This window comes from Sorex fumeus, unplaced genomic scaffold, assembly GCF_029834395.1.
Source record: "Sorex fumeus unplaced genomic scaffold, SorFum_2.1 ptg000007l, whole genome shotgun sequence".
In the NCBI taxonomy this organism is placed as follows: domain Eukaryota; kingdom Metazoa; phylum Chordata; class Mammalia; order Eulipotyphla; family Soricidae; genus Sorex; species Sorex fumeus.
This window is the reverse complement of record NW_026606064.1, coordinates 11,104,044-11,113,045: the sequence shown is the minus strand read 5'-3', so window position 1 is coordinate 11,113,045 and position 9,002 is coordinate 11,104,044. Positions and strand designations below refer to the sequence as shown.

At 53.5% G+C, this 9,002-nt stretch overlaps 1 pseudogene; it reads left to right on the top strand.

Annotated features, from left to right (window-relative positions):
* The first annotated feature begins 6,129 nt into the window (after positions 1–6,129).
* On the top strand, positions 6,130–8,128 carry LOC130043019 (histone H3-like; annotated as a pseudogene).
* The last annotated feature ends 874 nt before the right edge of the window (positions 8,129–9,002 follow it).

Below are 9,002 nucleotides of genomic sequence, written 5' to 3'. Positions count from 1 at the left end.
ACCCCCCACCCCCAGTGCCCAGCAGTATCTGATCCTTTTTATCTCATCCATTCCCCCCTTGGACAGGACCCCAGGGAGCACACAGGACAGGGGTAGTGTTGGCACCGCCAACTTGTGAAGCTCCTACAGGGAGTGGAGGAAGACCACCCTGGGATTCCCAGGTCCTCCGCCTCACCACTGAATCACCACCCACTTCCGACAAGGTCAAGGCGGGGAGCAAACCCTTCACCATCCCAGTCCTGACTCTGCTGCTGCTGTAGGGTCCTTCTTCCCTGGGCCGGAGAAATTCAGGGAAGCTCACTGCTGGGAATGGGAACTCCCCTGCCCAGGACGGGGAAGAAGCTACAGGAAAAAAATCTCTCTCTCTCTCTCGGCTCTCTTCTTCCTCCAAGGATACCTGCCACCGGCATTCACCCCACTCCTCTCGCCTGGCTTCTCAGGGTGATGAGTTGGGGGTGCTCCTTGGTGCTTCAGGGGCCTCTGCAGGTGCTGACCCCTGTGCTGGTGACCCCTCCCTCCCCCCGCTGCTGTGTCAGGGTCTGGTCCTCATACATGGCACATCTGGGAAACAGCCTTGGACGGTTCCAGGCATGTTAGGACCCCAGACCCATGGCACTGGCATGGACTGCAACCCAAAGCCCCTCATCCCACCAACTGTGAGAGTCTGCCAGTCAGGGCCCTCATGGGCGAGGGTACCACACTTGACTCTGAGCCCGACAAGGGCAGCACCAGGTCAGCCTCGCTCTGCCCGTCGGTCGGTGCCTGAGAAGTCTCAGGGGCTGCTGGTCGGCTCAGACAGCTGGAAAGGAAGCCACGAGCTTGTCATTCCACAAACGTGTGTTGAGGCTTGATGAAAGATCGTGATGAATTCCTGCTTCCTGCCATGGTCCCGGGATCTGGGGGGATGCAGAAACCAGCTGGGGAGGGAGGAGGGTCTGAGAAGAAGGGAAGGGGGTTCAGCAGGGAGGAGGGGGTGAGTAGGGGTGGTGGGAAGTGGGGGAGGGGGAAGGCTGACCTCACAGGCATCTCAGACCAGGGTCTTTAAAGAGACGGGTGTTCAAAGGGTGCTACAGGTCTGCACAAGGCATGTGCAAAGGCCCTGTGACAGCCAGAGCAAGGATTGGTTGCAGTGGAGTATTGGGTGGGTTAACAGGCAGGAGAAGTGGCTGCCATGGAGAGTTTGGGCTTCCTCCTCCAGGCTGGTGATTCCCAAGTAGGTCTCATTCTGCCCTCCCCTTACCACCTCTCCTGGACATTAATCTTTCAAAGCCATTTGATTTTCATAGCAACAGTTCCACCAGTATCCTAAGGGTAGAGGGAAGAGTTGCCACGACACTGCGTCATGTGCCCAGATCAGCAACCAGTGGAGCAAACCCGTCCCAAACGGGCAAAGGTGCCAGGCCCAGATGTCCTTGCTCTGGCCTGCGGTTCATGTGCTGTAAAACCTTTTTCAGAAGACAGAATTAGGAACCAGGGAAGTAGTACAGAAAGGTAGGGCACTTGCTTTGCATGCAGCAGGCCAGGCTCTGATGCCCAGCACCCCACCTGGTCTCCCAAGTTTTATTGGGAGTGATTTCTGAGCACAGAACCAGAAATCTGGTTGGGACCTGGGCATCACCGGTATGGCCCCAAACCAGCAAAATCCAAGGACAGAATCACCACTGGAGTCCTTATTGGTGAGTTGAGTCTCTAGTTACTGTTTCCAACAGCACAGTCTTCTGCCCCGCCAGGTACCAGGGACAGGCTGGCCGGGCGGGGCCACCTGGGCCTGGAGAGCCCAAGGGACTTTGGAGGCCTTTGGCTACCGTGAGCTACCGCAGGCCCCTTCCTTGATGCCTGTGGGGCTGGTGTCTCCCGGTCCAGTTCTCAACATCTGGCAGGGGCCAGCAAGAACACTCAGGGGGCCAGTACCAAGACCAGGGCATGGAGGGAGGGAATCTACAGTGTGGACAGGGTCGCTGGGACTCAGGAGCCAAACTATGCGGGTTTGAATCCTGCTTTCAGTTCACAGGGCCTGGGTGAGCTTGAGCAAGTTATTCTAGCACTGCACGTAACACTGTCCTCCCATTGTTCATCGGTTTACTCCAGCGGGCCCAGTAATGTCTCCATTGTGAGACTCGTTGTTACTGTGTTTGGCATATCGAATACGCCATGGGGAGCTTGCCAGGCTCTGCCGTGTGGGCAAGATACTCTCAGTAGCTTGCCGGGCTCTCCAAGAGGGGCAGAGGAATCGAACCTGGGTCAGCTGCATGCAAGGCAAACGCCCGACCGCTGTGCTATCACTCCAGCCCAACATTCGTCACAAATATGATTATTGATTTTCTTTTTGTCACACTTACTAGCAGAGATTTTCTGTTTTTCATCTTCACTTCCCAAGAACTGAGATTGTATTTGCCTGGTGTATGATCTGGGTGTATGATCATCATACAGAACAAGTAAGTAAGCCCAACAGCTCTTTGATACCTTGTGCGATCTCCTTATTTAATCATCTAATAAATATTTAACATCACCCTATTTATCTTGTCCCACCCCCCCAAAGGTATGTATCCTGATAAACAACTCTCATATTGTGATTAGGTAAAGGTAAGGTAAAGGCCCTCCCGTTGTTCATCGATTTGCTCGAGCGGGCCCAGTAACGTCTCCGTTGGAGACTTTATTGTTACTGTGTTTGGCATATCGAATACGTCACGGGGAGCTTGCCATGCTCTGCTGTGCGGGCGAGATACTCTCGGTAGCTTGCCGGGCTCTCCGAGAGGGGCGGAAGAATCGAACTCGGGTCGGCCGTGTTGGCTGTGTGCAAGGCAAATGCCCTACCGCTGTGCTATTGCTCTATATTATAATCACAATATAATAGTATTGTGATTAATATCCTGATTTAATACCTTCATCTACTGCTGTCCCCTGAGAAAATAGGGCGAGCAAATTTAAAAAAATAGTCTCTGTGCCTCAGTTTCCCCCGTGAGGGAACACTGCCTGGGTGGGCGGTGGTGAAAGAGGAAGTAATCAGTCACCAGAGTGTCGGCAGGACACCGCACCCTGGGTTCTGCCCCTCTCCCCTGCTCACTGGGCCACCTCTGTACCCCAGCAGCCCACCCCCACCCCCCCAGCCCTGCCCGCCTGCACGTGTCCTCTGGGATGACAGAGATGGGGCTCTTGGGAGAGCCGAGCGTAGTCCAGCGCCCAGATTTCTTTCTTTTTAATTTTTTCCTTTTTATTTATTTATTTATTTATTTACTTTTTACGTCTTTTTTGAACTTTTCAATTTTTCTCTTTTTTCCCTTTATCTTCCTTTTCTCTTTCATCTTTTTCTTTTTTTAACTTTTTTTTCAAAAATTCAATCTTCTCTTTTTTTCTTTTTCTTTTTTCTGTCCTTTTTTTTTCTTTTTTAATTCTTTTTTCCCTTTCTTTTCTTTTTTCTTTTTCCTTTTTGCACTTCTTTTTTTCTTCTTTTTTTAAAAACTTTTTCCTCTTCTTTTTTGTTTCCTTTATGTTCTTCTTCTTTTTTTGTTTTGTTTTTACTTTTTGTTTTTTAGTATTTTTTTCTTTTTTTTCCTATTCTTTTTTTTCCTATTTGGGACCTGGTGGAAGCCAGCGACTCGGACCCTGTACCTACCATCCCAAGTCAGCACCTGGGAAGTGCACTGGGGTGGGGGTGGGGGACTCATTCCTTCCAGCCTTGCCCCCCCCCCCCCCGCCCCCTCCCCGCCCGTGTGTGTTGGAGGTGCTCGAGTCCCTGCCAGACAGCCTTCCCGGGTGCACCCTGCCCGCCTCACCCACCCTCTGCACCAGGGAGCAGGCCCCGGGCCAGGCAGGCCTTCTACACAAGCGGGGGCGGGGGGGGAACAGACCCTTCCCATCCCGAGCCCCCTGGTTCAGCCCTGCTGGCTCGTCAGCCTCCTCCGGCCTCTGCCTGCCCTTCCCCTCTCGCCCTTTGAAATCGCCCGCTGCTGTCCGGGCAGGCCAGCCCAGCACAAAGGCCCCTCGGATCCCCGCTCGGCCCAGAGGCCAGCGCCTAATTCAATTAGGGTGCGAGGCTTCCTCCCCTTCTTCCACCCCCCTTCCTCTTCCTTCCTTTCTAACTTCTTTTCCACCCCCTCCTTGCTTTTCTAGATCAAAACCAAAACGACCGACCGGCATGGTGACCCCCAGAAGACACTGCAGGGAAAATCTCCCCACACGGCCGGATCCCTCGCTAACAGGAGACAGAGACGCGTTCCCCTCGGAACGAGTGTGGGGTGTCCGGTGTGTGTTCTGGATTTGGGGCTCCTTTCTCCTGCCGATCGGGGGCAGTGGCGGGGGGAGACCTGGTTCTGGGTCCTGCCGGAGGCCCACTGGCCCGGCCTAGCCTGGAGTGCCCCCACTCAGCCCGGCTCCGTGAGACGCTTCTGTGGATATCTGCAAGCTCTACACACCGCAGTCAGTGTGTGGGGGACAGCAGGGCCAGGACAGCAGGGCCGTGGGTCAAGTCCAGACCCATCAGAACCGGGCAGGCCTGTGCTGTAGGAGCAGCTGGCGACCCAGGCTGGCTCCCTCCCACCAGTGTGTAGAACACCACGTCTGTCTGCAACCCGGTGCACTCAGCGTCCACCAGTTTCCCAGCTCTTTGCTATGGTCAGACACAAACAGAGGAAGGCCAGAGAAAAAACAATATGGGAGTTCGGGTGCTTGCACATGGCTGACACTGCAACAGGATTCCCAGAGCACCACCAGGAGTGAGCCCTGAGCACAGAGCCATGAGTAAGGCCTAGTTCAGCTGGTGTGGCCAGAGGGAGGGAGGGAGGGAAGGGAGGAAGGGATGGAGGGAAGAAGAGAGAAAGGTAGGCAGGAAGGAAGGAAGAAGGGAAAGAAGGGAGAACAAAGGAGAAAAAGAAAAAAATGAAAGAACAGAAGGAAGGAAGGAAGGAAGGGAGGGAGGGAGGGAGGGAGGGAGGGAGGGAGGGAGGAAGGGAGGGCAAAAGAGAGAAAAAAGAATAAAAGAATTAAAGGACAAAAGAGGGAAAGGAAGGAAGGAAGGAAGGAAGGAAGAAGGAAGGAAAAGAAAGGAAGAAAGAAAGAAATTAAAAAAGGAAGGAAGGAAGGAAGAACGAAGGAAGGAAGGAAGGAAGGAAGGAAGGAAGGAAGGAAGGAAAGAAAGAAAAAAGAAAGAGAAAGAAGAGGGTAGGGTAGGGGAGAGGAGGGGAGGAGAGGGAAGGGGTGGGGAGGGGGGAAGAAGCTAGTTTGGCAGTTAGCCTAGCATGTACCAGCCCCGGGTGCGATTTGCTGGCACCGTCCTCCAGCACCACCTGGTACAGTCCTGGAGGCCCCCAATGCCTCTGGCGTGGGTGTCCCCAGCACTGTGAAACAAGCTATATGGTATCCTCGGCCCTTGCCCTGAATCCACAGCCTGTTGGCTGAAAATCACCGCTGGGACCCTCAGACCACCTGAGTACCGTTTGGCAGCCCCTCCCCCAATATAGACAGACATGAACAAAGCCTGGTGCTCCATACCTACAAGCTGGGAAATGAGGGTCTTGGGAGCCCTTCCTGCCAAACTATATTAAAAGAAGCCTTGACAGGCTCAAACGAGCCTCACAGGCAAATTTTGGCCCAATGATAACCAGGTGGCAGGAACCATTTTTTTTTTTAAGTGAAGGGGATGAAACCATGTTGTCAACCATGTTAGTGCCGATGCCAGTTGAACCCCTCGCACTCTTCCGAACCCGACTCACCATCTTGCTCTTGATGACACGTGACTCAGCACACCAGGCATGGAATTCCATGTGTGATCCCTGCTGGAATTCTGTGTGTGATTCCTGCTGAACATCAACGGCTGCTTTGCAGGATTAAGACAGAATGCCGTCGGTGGGGCAAGGAAAAACTGCCGCGGCGGCCACAGCATCACGGCCTCCCCAGGCTGGGCCGAGTCACAACACCATTGAGCATGGAACAGTGGCAGTGGCCCACGCAATGATTTATCCACTGCAGGATGCTATCTACCAACCACCGAGTGACTCAGCACAGGTGTTTGACCTGACGCAGACCCTATGCAACGGGGCCTTGCTCTGCCAGCTATTCAACGACCCTAGGCACACTCCACCCACCTCAAGGAGATCAACCTGAGGCTGAAGATGACCCAGGCACTGCCCGGAGATGCAGGCAGGTGCGTGTTGTCAGTGTACAAATTGTTACAGCAGGCCGGTCAGCAGGAGCTTACATTCAGTAGACTGGGAATACCTGCAGGGACGATTAGCGATCGCCCCGAAAGCCTCCGTCTCCCCCCGGAGAGCCCAGCAAGCTACCAAGGATATCCAGTCCACACGGCAGAGCCTGGCAAGCTACCTGTGACGTACCAACTATGCCAACAATAGTAGTTAAAATGGGTCTCATTTCCCTAACCCTGAAGGAGTCTCCAGCTGAGTTGGGAAGAACGAGAGGGCTCGTACTAAGCAGACGACACACAAGTCAATGGGCGGGAAGGCACCCCGCCAGCAGCTGGCCACCCAGGCGGCCCGCAAGAGCATGCCAGCCAAAGGCGGCGTGAAGAAGCCGCACCACTACCGGCCCGACACCGTGAAGCTACTCAAGGTCTACCGCGACCAGAAGTCCACTGAGCTGCTCATTGGCAAGCCGCTGTTGCAGCGGATGGTGCGCGAGATTGCTCAGGACTTCAAGGAGAACCTGTGCTCCCAGAGCTTGGCCGTAATGGTGCTGCAGAAGGCGTGTGAGGCTTACCTGGTGGGGCTCTTCAAGGACACCAACTCTTCTATGCATTCCCCGCCAAGCGTGTCACCATTATGCCCAGGGACATACAGCTGGCGTGCCACATCCATGGATATCACTGTTTTTTTATCACTGTCCTCCCGTTGTTCATCGATTTGCTCGAGAGGGCCCAGTAACATCTCCATTGGAGACTTTGTTGTTACTGTGTTTGGCATATCGAATACATCACGGGGAGCTTGCCAGGCTCTGCCCTGCAGGCGAGATACTCTCGGTAGCTTGCCGGGCTCTCCGAGAGGGGCAGAGGAATCGGCCATGTTGGCTGCGTGCAAGGCAAACGCCCTACCGCTGTGCTGTCGCTCCAGCCCATCCATGGATAGAGAGAGCATAAAGTTTATGATGCTAAAAATCTCAGGGCTGGGACAAATGGAGACGCTACTGGTGCCCGCTTGAGTAAATCGATGATTAACCGGATGACAGTGACAGTGAAGGGGGTAAGGAAGGGAGACGCTAAAGTTCTCTATTTACGCCAAGGCAGGAAGTTCCTGCAAAGATCAGCCAAGGGCGCTGGTCCTGGCCTGGGAGAGGTGGCTGCCCCTAGGGGGCAGTACGGAGCACACTCCTGCCAATGATGCCCCCTCTTACTCCTGCTCCCCAGGCCTATAGAGAGAGCCTAACTCTGCTCCCCCAGACACACGCGGAGGATGGTGATGCTGCTCCCACCAGCCACTCACTCCATCACATCCTATAGGTTGTGAACCCTGCATAGAGGCCCTGAGAGTGAGGGGGGCTACAGGCAGGGGGTGGCGAGGGGTTTTTGTGCTTGGGAATGAATCCAGAGGGTGGTTTAAAGCTCCTGAGGAAGGTTGCAGGAGGGAAGCCAGACCCACTCCCCCCAATAGCAGCCCTGGGTCGTTAAGGAAGAAGAGAACTTTCGTTTCCATGTTGGGGTGGGTGCAGAGAGGACAAAGTAAATACTCACACAACCGCTGAAAGGTAGGATAGAATACGTCCTCAGCACCAGTAGTCTGTTGTTTTAGAAATGTTATTGCATAAAATCAGAGCAAAGGAGCAAAGGACCAAAAAAAAATTTAAAAAAAAACAAATAAATAAATCAGGTGAGTGATGAAAGAATTTAAGCTCAATGCAAATAGTAAGGATGGTGCAAGCTGCAAATGTGGCTGAGAGCGTGACTGCAGGTTTCGAAATACCTGGCCGCGATTCCCTGGCCTTCAGAGTGTTTTAAAACACCTTCCCCTAAATCCCAAGGAATTGTGACTAAGACATGAACTGGTGATCCAACCAGGAAGGAAAAGTTACACTACCTCCTCCCGCTCACAGGGGGGCGCTGTGTCAAGCTGATGCTGTTCACCTGATCTGGTCCACTCTGCCCCTAGGTCCGAATGGCACGTACCTGGCACCCTGGGGCTGATTCTGAGACCTTGAATTCCTGGATTCAGCTGGCCCAGAGACTTGGGTCCGGCAACCCCACCCATAGATTCATAATGCCGCCCTTCCCCTCTGCCAGCATTCAGTGTAGACCCAGAGGCTGCTGCAAACATTTTCCTCTTCTGCTTAAGGGGGCTGCCCTCATCTTCTCTCTTTACAGCACAGGCTGGAGAGCAAACCCAGGGTCTCACCCATGCCAGGGGTGCACTCTGGCTTGAACTCTTGCCCCCTCTGCAGCAACACACCCTTCAGTCTCTTCATATAGGGCTTTCAAGGGCTAGTATCGAGTAACTGGAAATCTGGGTGAGTCTGAAGATCCTCCCCTGCCGGATAGGTAGGTAGCTGGATGGACAGGTAGATGGACAGACAGACATCCAGTAACCACTTTCATCCAGCAAAACTAAAAGTCAGGGAGACCCAGTAAGAGAGCTGATTGTTAGGGCCTGAGATCTAAGTGCAACACAAATGCGAGAGTTCAGCAGAGCTTTATTTCACACCAAAATAAAATACCCTGCCTGGAACTCCCTTAGCTCCAGGGAAAACACTTCCAGTCTCCACTCCTGAGCTCCAAGACAAATCAGTATTAGGGTCCACAGAGGCCATCTAGCTGGAATGATTACCAACTTCAGCAGTTGGGGTACCAGTAGGGGGAAAGAAGGAAATGACTGAATTAACAGGCCCAGGAAAAGGCAGCCAATACCGAACTGGAAAGTCCCTAACTGCCTGAGGCCCACCAATGAGGGAATAGGTCGATCGACAGCCGGGATTTCGGGGTATAAATTGGGGCTTGGGAGATGTAGGGAATGTGCATTCTCTGGGGACATGGCCCTGATTGATCCGTATCTGGACTCTGTGCT